At 32.7% G+C, this 12,500-nt stretch overlaps 2 non-coding genes and 1 pseudogene across 2 annotated transcripts; 2 read left to right on the top strand and 1 right to left on the bottom strand.

Moving 5' to 3' along the window:
- The window catches only part of LOC135662244 (DNA-directed RNA polymerase subunit beta''-like), a 2,308-nt pseudogene extending 2,168 nt beyond the window's left edge, over window positions 1-140 (top strand).
- A 9,008-nt stretch (window positions 141-9,148) lies between these two features.
- On the bottom strand, window positions 9,149-9,220 carry TRNAR-UCU (transfer RNA arginine (anticodon UCU)). Its single transcript has one exon. It is a non-coding gene; the product is annotated as a tRNA-Arg (tRNA).
- A 2,128-nt stretch (window positions 9,221-11,348) lies between these two features.
- Window positions 11,349-11,436, top strand: TRNAS-GCU (transfer RNA serine (anticodon GCU)). The gene has a single exon. It is a non-coding gene; the product is annotated as a tRNA-Ser (tRNA).
- The last annotated feature ends 1,064 nt before the right edge of the window (window positions 11,437-12,500 follow it).

Genomic DNA, 12,500 nt, shown 5'->3' with positions numbered 1-12,500 from the left:
TATTTTCCTGGAGAGGCAGATAAGATATCCAGGCACAGCGGCATTTTGATACCACCGGAAACAGAAAAAAAAATTTCTAAGGAATCAAAAAAATGGAAAAATTGGATCTATGTCCAACGGATCACACCTACCAAGAAAAAGTATTTTGTTTTGGTTCGACCCGTAGTATATGAAATAGCTGATGGCATAAATTTAGCAACACTTTTTCCTCAAGATCTCCTGCGGGAAAAGGATAATGTCCAACTTAGAGTTGTCAATTATATCCTTCATGGAAATGGCAAGTCAATTCGAGGAATTTCTCACACAAGTATTCAATTAGTTCGGACTTGCTTAGTATTGAATTGGGATCAAGAGCAAAAAGGTTCTCCGGAAGAGGTTCACGCTTCCTTTGTTGAGGTAAGAACAAATGATCTGATTCGAGATTTCATAAGAATTGAGTTAGTCAAGTCCACTATTTCGTATACCGGAAAAAGATATGATAGGGCAAGTTCCGGATTGATTTCCGATAATGGATTAGATCGCACAAATATCAATCCTTTTTTTTACAAGGCCAGGATTCAATCACTTACCCAACATCAAGGTACTATTGGTACATTGTTAAATCGAAATAAGGAATGCCAATCTTTGATAATTTTGTCATCATCCAATTGTTTTCGAATTGGCCCATTCAATGGTTCAAAATATAACAATATGACAAAAGAATCGGATCCCATAATCCCAATTAAGGATTTGCTGGGTCCCTTAGGCACTATTGTACCTAAAATAGCAAATTTCTATTCATCTTACCATTTAATAACTTATAATCAGATCTTGTTAAAGAAATATTTGCTACTTGACAATTTTCAACAGACTTTCCAAGTACTTCAAGTACTTAAATACTGTTTAATAGATGAAAATAGGAGGATTTATAACCCCGATCCATGCAGTAACATCATTTTGAATCCATTCCATTTGAATTGGCACTTTCTCCATCACGATTATGGGAAGAGACATCTAAAAAAATTCGTCTTGGACAATTTTTTTGTGAAAATGTATGTCTATTCAAATACGAACCACACGTAGAAAAATCTGGTCAGATCATAATTGTTCATGTTGACTCCTTAGTTATAAGATCGGCTAAGCCCTATTTGGCCACTCCAGGAGCTACTGTTCATGGCCATTATGAGAAATCTTTTACGAAGGAGATACATTAGTTACATTTATATATGAAAAATCGAGATCTGGTGACATAACGCAAGGTCTTCCAAAAGTGGAACAAATCTTAGAAGTACGTTCTATTGATTCAATATCGATGAACCTCGAAAGGAGAGTTGAAGGTTGGAACGAAGGATACCAAAAATTCTTGGAATCCCCTGGGGATTCTTGATTCAAGCGGAGCTAACCATAGTTCAAAGTCGTATCTCTTTGGTTAATAAAATCCAAAAGGTTTATCGATCCCAGGGGGTACAGATCCATAATAGACATATAGAGATTATTGTACGTCAAGTAACATCAAAAGTGTTGGTTTCAGAAGATGGAATGTCTAATGTTTTTTCACCTGGGGAATTAATCGGATTGTTGCGAGCGGAACGAGCGGGGCGCGCTTTGGACGAAGCGATCTCTTATCGGGCAATCCTATTGGAATAACGAGGGCATCTTTGAATACTCAAAGTTTCATATCCGAAGCAAGTTTTCAAGAAACCGCTCGAGTTTTAGCAAAAGCTGCTCTACGAGGTCGTATTGATTGGTTGAAAGGCTGAAAGAGAACGTTGTTCTGGGTGGGATTATACCCGTTGGTACCGGATTCAAAAAATTAGTGCAACCGTTCAAGGCAAGACAAGAACATTTATTTGGAAATCAAAAGAAAGAATCTATTCGATTTGGAAATGAGAGATATTTTGTTACACCATAGAGAATTATTTTGTTCTTACGTCCCATTTCCATGAGACATCAGAACAATCGTTTACGCGATTTCATGATTCCTAAGAGCAGATTCTTTTACTTTAACTATCTTTTCACTTTTAACTATCTGTCTTTTAACTTAACTATCTGGTCCGAGTATTGATTTGGTAAAAAAAAAATAAGTAATTAAAAGACATTAATGGTTTGTACCGTGTATCAACGGTTAATTCCGGTAGAAGGTTCCATCGGAACAATTATTTATTTCAAAGTACCTCGTCTCTTTGTTAAAAAATAAAAAAGAAAAAACAAAAAGGAAGTGTGGGGAAAAATGACAAGAAGATATTGGAACATCAATTTGGAAGAGATGATGGAGGCCGGAGTTCATTTTGGTCATGGTACTAAGAAATGGAATCCTAGAATGGCCCCTTACATCTCTGCAAAGCGTAAAGGTATTCATATTACAAATCTCACTAGAACGGCTCGTTTTTTATCAGAAGCCTGTGATTTAGTTTTTGATTGCAGCAAGTAGGGGAAAAAACTTCTTAATTGTTGGTACCAAAAATAAAGCAGCGGATTCAGTAGCATCAGCTGCAATAAGGGCCCGGTGTCCATTATGTTAATAAAAAATGGCTCGGTGGTATGTTAACGAATTGGTCTACTACGGAAACGAGACTTCAAAAGTTCAGGGATTTAAGAGCAGAACAAAAGATGGGGAAACTCAACCGTCTTCCCAAAAGAGATGCCGCAATGTTGAAGAGAAAATTATCTGCCTTGCAAACATATCTCGGCGGTATCAAATATATGACGGGATTGCCTGATATTGTGATCATCGTTGATCAGCAAGAAGAATATATGGCTCTTCGAGAATGTGTAATTTTAGGGATTCCGACGATTTGTTTAATCGATACAAATTGTGACCCCGATCTCGCAGATATTTCGATCCCAGCCAATGATGACGCTATAGCTTCAATCCGATTGGTTCTTAACAAATTAGTATCCGCAATTTGTGAGGGCCGTTGTAGCTATATAAGAAATCGTTGATTATGATTAAGAATAATTAGTTAATTATTTGGGGATTTTATAGATTTATTGGATCGGTTACTATTCTTGAATTAAAAAAAAAGAAAAAACAAAATGGAAATGTGGGCATATTGATAATATGTTATGATGTTATGTGATTTCTTGGTATCCTATGTAATTTCTTGATATCCTAAATATACGATTGATGAATACAATTAGTGATTCAAGTTGGTGAGTTGAGAAAGAGATGGTTGAATCAAAATAATTTATTTTTTGAAGTTCAATTTTTGTTAGAGGGACCATATGAATGTTATACCATGTTCCATTAAAACACTCAAGGGGTTATACGATATATCGGGTGTAGAAGTAGGCCAACATTTCTATTGGCAAATAGGAGGTTTACAAGTCATGCCCAAGTACTTATCACTTCTTGGGTAGTAATTGCTATCTTATTAGGTTCGGTGATCCTAGCTGTTCGGAATTCACAAACCATTCCGACCGGCGGTCAGAATTTCTTCGAATATGTCCTTGAATTTATTCGAGACTTGAGCAAAACCCAGATTGGAGAAGAATATGGTCCTTGGTTTCCCTTTATTGGAACTATGTTCCTATTTATTTTTGTTTTCTAACTGGTCAGGTGCTCTTTTACCTTGGAAAATTATACAGTTACCTCATGGGGAGTTAGCTGCGCCCACGAATGATATAAATACTACTGTTGCTTTAGCTTTACTCACGTCAGTCGCATATTTTTATGCGGGTCTTAGCAAAAAAGGATTGGGTTATTTTGGGAAATACATTCAACCAACTCCAATACTTTTACCAATTAACATCCTAGAAGATTTCACAAAACCCTTATCTCTTAGTTTTCGACTTTTCGGGAATATATTGGCTGATGAATTAGTAGTTGTCGTTCTTGTTTCTTTAGTCCCCTTCAGTAGTTCCTATACCTGTCATGTTTCTTGGATATTTACAAGTGGTATTCAAGCTCTTATTTTTGCAACGTTAGCTGCGGCTTATATAGGTGAATCCATGGAGGGTCATCATTGACTAGCTTTCAAAATAGTCTTTTTATTATTATTTTTTATTATTATTATTAAGTAAGTTTATCCCAATTCATGCGTGGTTCAAGATAATCCAATTGGTTGGGGAACATAATAACGTATTACTATATGACTTAGAGTTTTAGGAGAAAAGATGGACGGTATTACAGAATTGTAAAAAAAAAAAGAAGGGTTGGGGAGGGTATACTAGATGTATGTAATGTCTATAAGCTCGGACCCCGGTCTATGTTTCTAGGAATGATTCTAGAATCCGATTTAATCTAAAAAAAATGCGGGTGGTTTACGTTATGGAAGAAACAAATATATATGTCATATTAGAATGACATTAGATATTCATTAGTTATATAAGGCTATCCCTATCATCCTATATAACATCACTATATTACATAATTACATGCTATTACTTAATTACATGCTATTACTTAATTACATACTATTACTATTTTTATAATCATAACTTCTACTCTGTAATCATAATATAATCCTATACATAATATAAAATATAATCCTATACATAATATAATCCTATAATGATAATATAATATAATAATAATATTAATATAATAATAATATAATAAATATAATAATAAATAATAATAAATAAATAAATAAATATAAGTAAATAAATATAAGTAATAAAATAAGTATTAGTTAACATTAATAATTAGTTTAATAGTTAATATTAATATAAGTATTAATATTCATATGTAAAATATCTAAGTATCAATTAAGTATTAGTTAATATAATCATTTATAATTATATTATCGATAATTATTAGTATTAATTATTACTATATATTGATATTGGTACTACTACATACTTTTATATTACTACATATTGATTATATTGATATTGATTTGTATTGGTATTAATTTGATTGATATTGATTGCAGCTCACACTGCATTTAGTCACACTCCATTTAGACGGATTTCAATATCAGTCCTTCTATTTTGTCTGTGATTGTGGATTGAATGAACAAAGAGATGAACTCAAGAATGGTGTAGTAAAGAAACGAAGAATTAAATGAAAGAGTGGTTCGAAACAAAGAAATACAATAGTTAGAACTGTATGCATATGGATTTACAAAACACCATTATGGGTAAAAACGAGATAGTTGTGACGATTCAGTTCAGTAATTTAGTAATATTATCATTTCAATTCGGAGTTTTTAGTTACTTCGGACCGCTGGATCTTAATGATAAAATGAGTAATAATTCATTGGTTTGATTGTATCATTAACCATTTCTTTTTTTTTGTGCGAGGAACTTACCATGAATCACTGATTTCTGCCGCTTCCGTTATTGCTGCTGGATTGGCCGTGGGGCTTGCTTCTATTGGACCTGGAGTTGGTCAAGGTACTGCTGCAGGCCAAGCTGTAGAAGGTATTGCGAGACAACCAGAAGCAGAGGGTAAAATACGAGGTACTTTATTGCTTAGTCTAGCTTTTATGGAAGCTTTAACAATTTACGGACTGGTCGTGGCGTTAGCGCTTTTATTTGCGAATCCTTTTGTTTAATCCTAGAAATAAATAGAAAAAAGTACCTTACATACTTTTTCTTATTTTATTAACTTTAACTTGGAATTGCCCTTTGCTTCTTCGAATTATATTTACACTTTACTTATAAATTACTTATTTGTTGAGACAATACGCCAGGAAGGGCTGATTTGAGGATGAGGAATTACCAGATTCGCTTGCTTTCTTCCTTTCTGTCCTTAGCTTAGTACAATAGAAAACTTTTTTACTTTCATTGTTCGAAGCGTTTCAACAAACGAAATAGTTATCAATTGATATGAGATCTAAGACCTAAGTAAAGTATCTTATTGGAAACTTCTTGAAAACTTAAAAAATAATAAATTTCAAACAAATGATTTAATCTATTGCCATTAAATAAAGTGGAAATGAAATTAATAAAAAGAAATCGATCAAAAAAAGGCGAGTGAAGTGATACAAAAAGAACTCTGTTCTTTGTTAGTCCTATCCATAAGAGAGGGGAGCATATGAAAAATGTAATCGATTCTTTCGTTTCCTTGGGTCACTGGCCATCCGCCGGAGTTTCGGGTTTAATACCGATATTTTAGCAACAAATCCAATAAATCTAAGTGTAGTGCTTGGTGTATTGATTTATTTTGGAAAGGGAGTGTGTGCGAGTTGTGTATTTCAAGAATAGGTTGGATCCATCCAGCTGCACTTTATTTATGGTATTTATAGGAGAAATAGGAAAAAGGTGCACGATCTCGACGAATTACTTCTGAATAAATTAAGAAATCATATGTAAGAACCATAGCATTTCGTGACTTATTGGTAAATCCACTTTGATTCTCTATCAACCAATAATTGTGAGACCATTAACATGGTTAAAGCTAAATTGTTTAAAGTCCAGGTAAAACATGGTACTCTTTCTACCACTTCTACCACTACGTTAGTAACGAAATGGTTAAAAAAAAAATAGTTGGTAATTTATTTGATTTGATATAGAACACTCATATCGATAAAAGAATTTGAACCATTTACTAGAAAAATGAGCACTTTGCTTTTTTTATCTAATGCCGAAATGACGACCTATGTATAAAAAAAGAGGAATTTTTGGACTTGAAGAAACAAATAAAAAATATAATAATTATTATTTTCATTTTTTTAAAATGAAAAATGAAATAGAATTCTAAAAATGAAAATGATAAATAAAATACAAAACAAATATAAATAAAATACAAATAAAGAAACAACTTTGCTGACAATTCTAGATTTTTGTCTGGTCTAGTCGGAAGAGTCCTCCTGATATTCTGGTCTTGTATCAGTTTTGACATCTTTGAATACAAACAGAAAAGAGAGGGTAGGCTCATTACATTAAAAAAGATATGGGAATACCCACACCATAAATAAAACATTAAAAAAGATATGGGAATACCCACACCATAAATAAAATAAATAATTGAGCGTGAGAGCCAAATGAATCGAAAGATTCATGTTTGGTTCGGGAAGAGATCATGGAAGTTTTGAAATTAATGATAAGATAATCTACTTTCATTAAATGATTTATTAGATAATCGAAAACAGAGGATTTTGAATACTATTCGAAATTCGGAAGAATTACGTAAAGGGGCCATTGAGCAGCTCGAAAGAGCCCGGGCTCGCTTACGTAAAGTGGAAATGGAAGCAGATGAGTATCGAATGAATGGATACTCTGAAATAGAACGAGAAAAACAAAATTTGATTAATGCCACTAGTAATAGTTTGGAACAATTAGAAAATTACAAAAATGAAACCCTTCAGTTTGAACAACAAAGAGCGATTAATCAGGTCCGACAACGAGTTTTCCAACAAGCCTTACAAGGAGCTCTAGGAACTCTGAATAGTTGCTTGAATAGCGAGTTACATTTCCGTACGATCCGTGCTAATATTGGCATTCTCGGGGCCATGCAAGAAATAACTGATTAGCCCTTCTTTTTTTAGTTATAGTTTAGGCATTATTTTTATCTTTTCCTTCCTAAAAAGAATAAAGAAACACTAATGGTAACCCTTCGAGCCGACGAAATTAGTAATATTATTCGTGAGCGTATTGAACAATATAGTAGAGAAATAAAGATTGTGAATACCGGTACCGTACTTCAAGTAGGCGACGGAATTGCTCGTGTTCATGGTCTTGATGAAGTAATGGCAGGTGAATTAGTAGAGTTTCAAGAGGGTACAATAGGCATTGCTCTGAATTTGGAATCAAATAATGTTGGCGTTGTATTAATGGGTGATGGTTTGATGATACAAGAGGGAAGTTCCGTAAAAGCAACAGGACGAATTGCTCAGATACCTGTGAGTGAGGGTTATTTGGGTCGTGTTATAAATGCTCTGGCTAAACCTATTGATGGGAGAGGTGAAATTTCAGCTTCTGAATCTCGGTTAATTGAATCTCCTGCCCCAGGTATTATTTCTAGACGTTCTGTATATGAGCCTCTTCAAACGGGGCTTATTGCCATTGATTCGATGATCCCTATAGGACGCGGTCAGCGAGAATTAATTATTGGGGACAGACAGACCGGCAAAACAGCCGTAGCCACAGATACGATTCTCAATCAAAAAGGTCAAAATGTAATATGTGTTTATGTAGCTATTGGTCAAAAAGCATCTTCTGTGGCTCAGGTAGTGACTACTTTCCGGGAAAAGGGGGCGATGGAATATACTATTGTGGTAGCCGAAACGGCGGATTCACCTGCTACATTACAATACCTCGCTCCTTATACGGGAGCGGCTCTGGCTGAGTTTTTTATGTATCGTGGACAACATACTTTAATAATTTATGATGATCTCTCCAAACAGGCACAAGCTTATCGCCAAATGTCTCTTCTATTAAGAAGACCTCCCGGTCGTGAAGCTTATCCAGGAGATGTTTTTTATTTGCATTCACGACTTTTGGAAAGAGCCGCTAAATCAAATTCTAGTTTAGGTGAAGGAAGTATGACCGCTTTACCGATAGTTGAGACTCAATCTGGAGACGTTTCAGCTTATATTCCTACTAATGTAATTTCCATTACAGATGGACAAATATTCTTATCTGCCGATCTATTCAATGCTGGAATCCGACCTGCTATTAATGTGGGTATTTCCGTTTCCAGAGTAGGATCCGCAGCTCAAATTAAAGCCATGAAACAAGTAGCCGGCAAATCAAAATTGGAACTAGCGCAATTCACAGAGTTAGAAGCCTTTGCACAATTCGCTTCTGATCTCGATAAAGCTACTCAGAATCAATTGGCAAGAGGTCAACGATTACGCGAGTTGCTTAAACAATCCCAATCAGACCCTCTCGCAGTGGAAGAACAGATAGCTACTATTTATACCGGAGCGAATGGATATCTTGATCCGCTAGAAATTGGACAGGTAAAGAAATTTCTCAGTCAGTTACGTAGCTACTTAAAAAACAATAAACCTAAATTTCAAGAAATTATATCTTCTACCAAGACATTCACCGAGGAAGTAGAATTTCTTTTGAAGGAAGCTATTCAAGAACAGATCGAACTGTTTTTACTTCAGGAACAAACATAAATTTCTTACTTTTATTCTATTCTTGGTATATTCTATTCTTAGTACAAGAGTAATCATTGAGAAATAGTTCTGATTCGAATGATTCAAAAAGGGTTTCTTAGTATAGCCATTTTTAAAAAGTATAGCCATTTTAAAAATAGATGGAAATAAATTGCGTCCAATAGGATTTGAACCTATACCAAAGGTTTAGAAGACCTCTGTCCTATCCATTAGACAATGGACGCTTTTCATTCCTATTTTATTTTTTTGTATTCTTACTTTCTTTTGTTCGGATAAAAAATCAAATTACACGGAAAATATTTTAGGGAATAAAAAAGAATGCATATCTAAATTGATGGTGCATGTATGTATAATACATAATAAGATGTATAATACATAACATAATAAGATGTATAATACATAATAAGAAATATGGAGCGGGTAGCGGGAATCGAACCCGCATCGTTAGCTTGGAAGGCTAGGGGTTATAGTCGACGTTGCTTGATCACTTTTAACGTCTCTAATTCAAAACCGAACGTGAAATTTTGATTTCATTCGGCTCCTTTATGGAAGATTGATGTATTCCTAGAGAAAATTAGATCCATAACATCTATGTCAGCCTTTCTGTCTGAATGTATCCCAAACTACTCGCTTACTAGATGATCCCTCTAGAGGAGAGGGATTATACCAAATCCGTCTAGTCTAGTTACTTCGTTCCCTATTTCCACTCGCAGGATCCCGAGGAAAAGAATTTGGTTTCCACCGAGCTGAAACAATATGCTGATGGTTCTAGTAAACCAAAACCACCCTTTTCTAGCTTGTTTGGCTTCAATTTCCCTTTTACAACACCAAAATTTAAGATCTAGTTACGATTGGAAATAAACTTTTGTATCTTCATCCATAGATCCTTTATTCATACTCATTCGATTGGAAGAATTGATCCAATTCAAAAAAAATTATGTTTCACGACTCCATATACATAATCCAATTTTCTTATTCAATTTCGAAAATAGAATTTCTAATTGGACTTTGGATACAAATCGTGAGAATGTATGTTCTTCCTCAAATATGCTATTGAGAGGTAAAGGATTAAACCCTTTTAAGAAATAAAGTTTTTGATCGGAGTATGCAAAAAACCGAGAGACCCCTTAACTTTTTAAGTTGTTAATAGAACGAATCACACTTTTACCACTAAACTATACCCGCTACATATACATTATTGTATATGAATGGACTATTTGTCGAACAAGGGAGTGAGACGCAATCAAGATAGCATTAAAATTATAACGTTGACACATATTTAGTCCCGCCAGCCAGGGACTTAAAAGGCGAAGAGCACAAAGCTTTTCTAAATAACATATATAAATTTAAAAAACAGTATAAAGTTATACTTATACTTTTCCTTTGCTGGATTGCTGGCATTCTCAGTCTGTCTGAAGGGGTCATTGAAGCTGGACAAAAAAAGAGGTACTGGCCCGGCCAGTACTTAACTAGGACCAGGCCGGGAGAATAAACCTTTCGTACAAAATTAAAGAAGTAAGGTTTTCTTTCTATTGGAGATACCTGTTTCGAATCTTATCTAAATGGAATTCTTGATCAAATTCGTTCTTGACTTACTCTTAACTTACTTAAATGAAACTTAAATTAAATTACGTAAATGTAAATTAACTTAAATATAAATATAATTATATAATTACTTATATAATTACATTACTTAAATTATTAAAATTAACTTAACTTAATATAAATATAATTATATAATTATAATTATATAATTACTTAATTATATAATTACTTATAATATAATATTATTATAATATAATATTATTAATTACTTAATTATATAATTACTTATAATATACAATTACTTATAAAATTACTTATAATATAATATTATAATATTTAATATTATAATATTTAAGAAATTTTTTATTACATAAAAAAAACCTTTAATTTGTTTTTTCTTTACTTTAATTGAAAATAAAATTTCAATTCCTTTAACCTTTAAATTTAGATTAGAATTTATTAATAATTTTAATTTTTAATTATTCACTTTTTATTTTTTTTTTATTTCATCTGTAATGAAATCTATTCTATAATTAGAAATTTTAATAGAATGTTTCATATTTCTAATGATAATGTTATAATTATAATGTTTAATATCTTTCTTAAATTATAATGTTTAATATCTTTCTTAATAAAAAATATTATATTAATGTCTTTCTTAAACTTAATAATTAATATCTTAAAAATTAAAAATTTTTTCTTTTTTATTATTTTCTTTTCTTTTTTTATTTAATTTCAATTTAAATTGAAATAGTTAATTTCAATTTCATTTGAAATTTTATTGAAATTTCAATTTTATTTAAATTGGGAGAGATGGCTGAGTGGACTAAAGCGGCGGATTGCTAATCCGTTGTACGAGTTATTCGTACCGAGGGTTCGAATCCCTCTCTCTCCGCCCGCTCTGATTACTTGATACTTTCGATTTCGAAGGAATTTCGATTCCTTTATTTTTTTATAGGTAAAGTGAATATATGGAATAGATAAAATAATAAGAAAAAATTAGAAAAACAAAGAAAACTCAATTTTTTTTTATTCCTCACGTCCAGGATTACGTCCCGGATCATTAGATAAGAATCCGAAGATGAAGAGAGAAACAAAGAATATCACTACTGTGTAAACAAAGAGTTTGAGAGTAAGCATTACACAATCTCCAAGATAAGATCATTTTAGAAAAAGGGAATAGATTACCTATTTTTTCTTTTTACCACATATACTATTTTGTTTGATTTGACATCATACCCCCCAAAATGGAGTTTTTTGATTTGAAAAGAAAAAGAAAGTCACTTTTACGAATTTCTTTGTAATAAGATTTTTATTCCTTCCTCACAAAAATTTTCTTGTCATATCGACAATTAGGTATTGTAGGGGACCTAGACCTAATAAACTCCTTACTCACTGAAAGGTCAGAACGAGTAAATAAACTGATCAAAATTCATCTCCGCGGTTACTCAATATACAAGAATTTCCATTTTTTAATCGAGGGTTTATAATTCTAATGTAAGACTTAGCCGATCTTATCCATTTTTATAATTTTTTTTGTCGAATAAATCATGAATGGATTTGGCAAAGTATTAAGGATTTTATCGAAAACTTACAGCAGCTTGCCAAACAAAGGCTAAGAGAAAAAAGAGAACAGGTATGACAGGCATCACATCTACGATTGGATTGAAAACGGCATAAGCTTCAGGCAATTTGGCAAAGAAAAAACTATTCGAATAAAGGACAGAATTAAGACAGATACAGATTAAGCTAAAGATATTAAACATAACAAACATTTCGTTCTTGTAGATTAGATAATTTTATTTTGATTGAGTTATTTTTATAAGGGAAAAATGAAAAAGGCAAGTCAAAAAATCCTTCTTTTTTTTTGAACTCTCCCAAATCAAAAATCCTTCCTTCCATTCTCAAATGAGAATACAAGGAATTCTACTTTCATACATTATCTTAATTGAATTCTAT

This window comes from Musa acuminata, unplaced genomic scaffold (genome assembly GCF_036884655.1).
Source record: "Musa acuminata AAA Group cultivar baxijiao unplaced genomic scaffold, Cavendish_Baxijiao_AAA HiC_scaffold_601, whole genome shotgun sequence".
NCBI classification, from domain to species: Eukaryota; Viridiplantae; Streptophyta; class Magnoliopsida; order Zingiberales; family Musaceae; genus Musa; species Musa acuminata.
The sequence above is the reverse complement of the archived record's forward strand: the minus strand, read 5'-3'. Positions and strand labels throughout refer to the sequence as shown.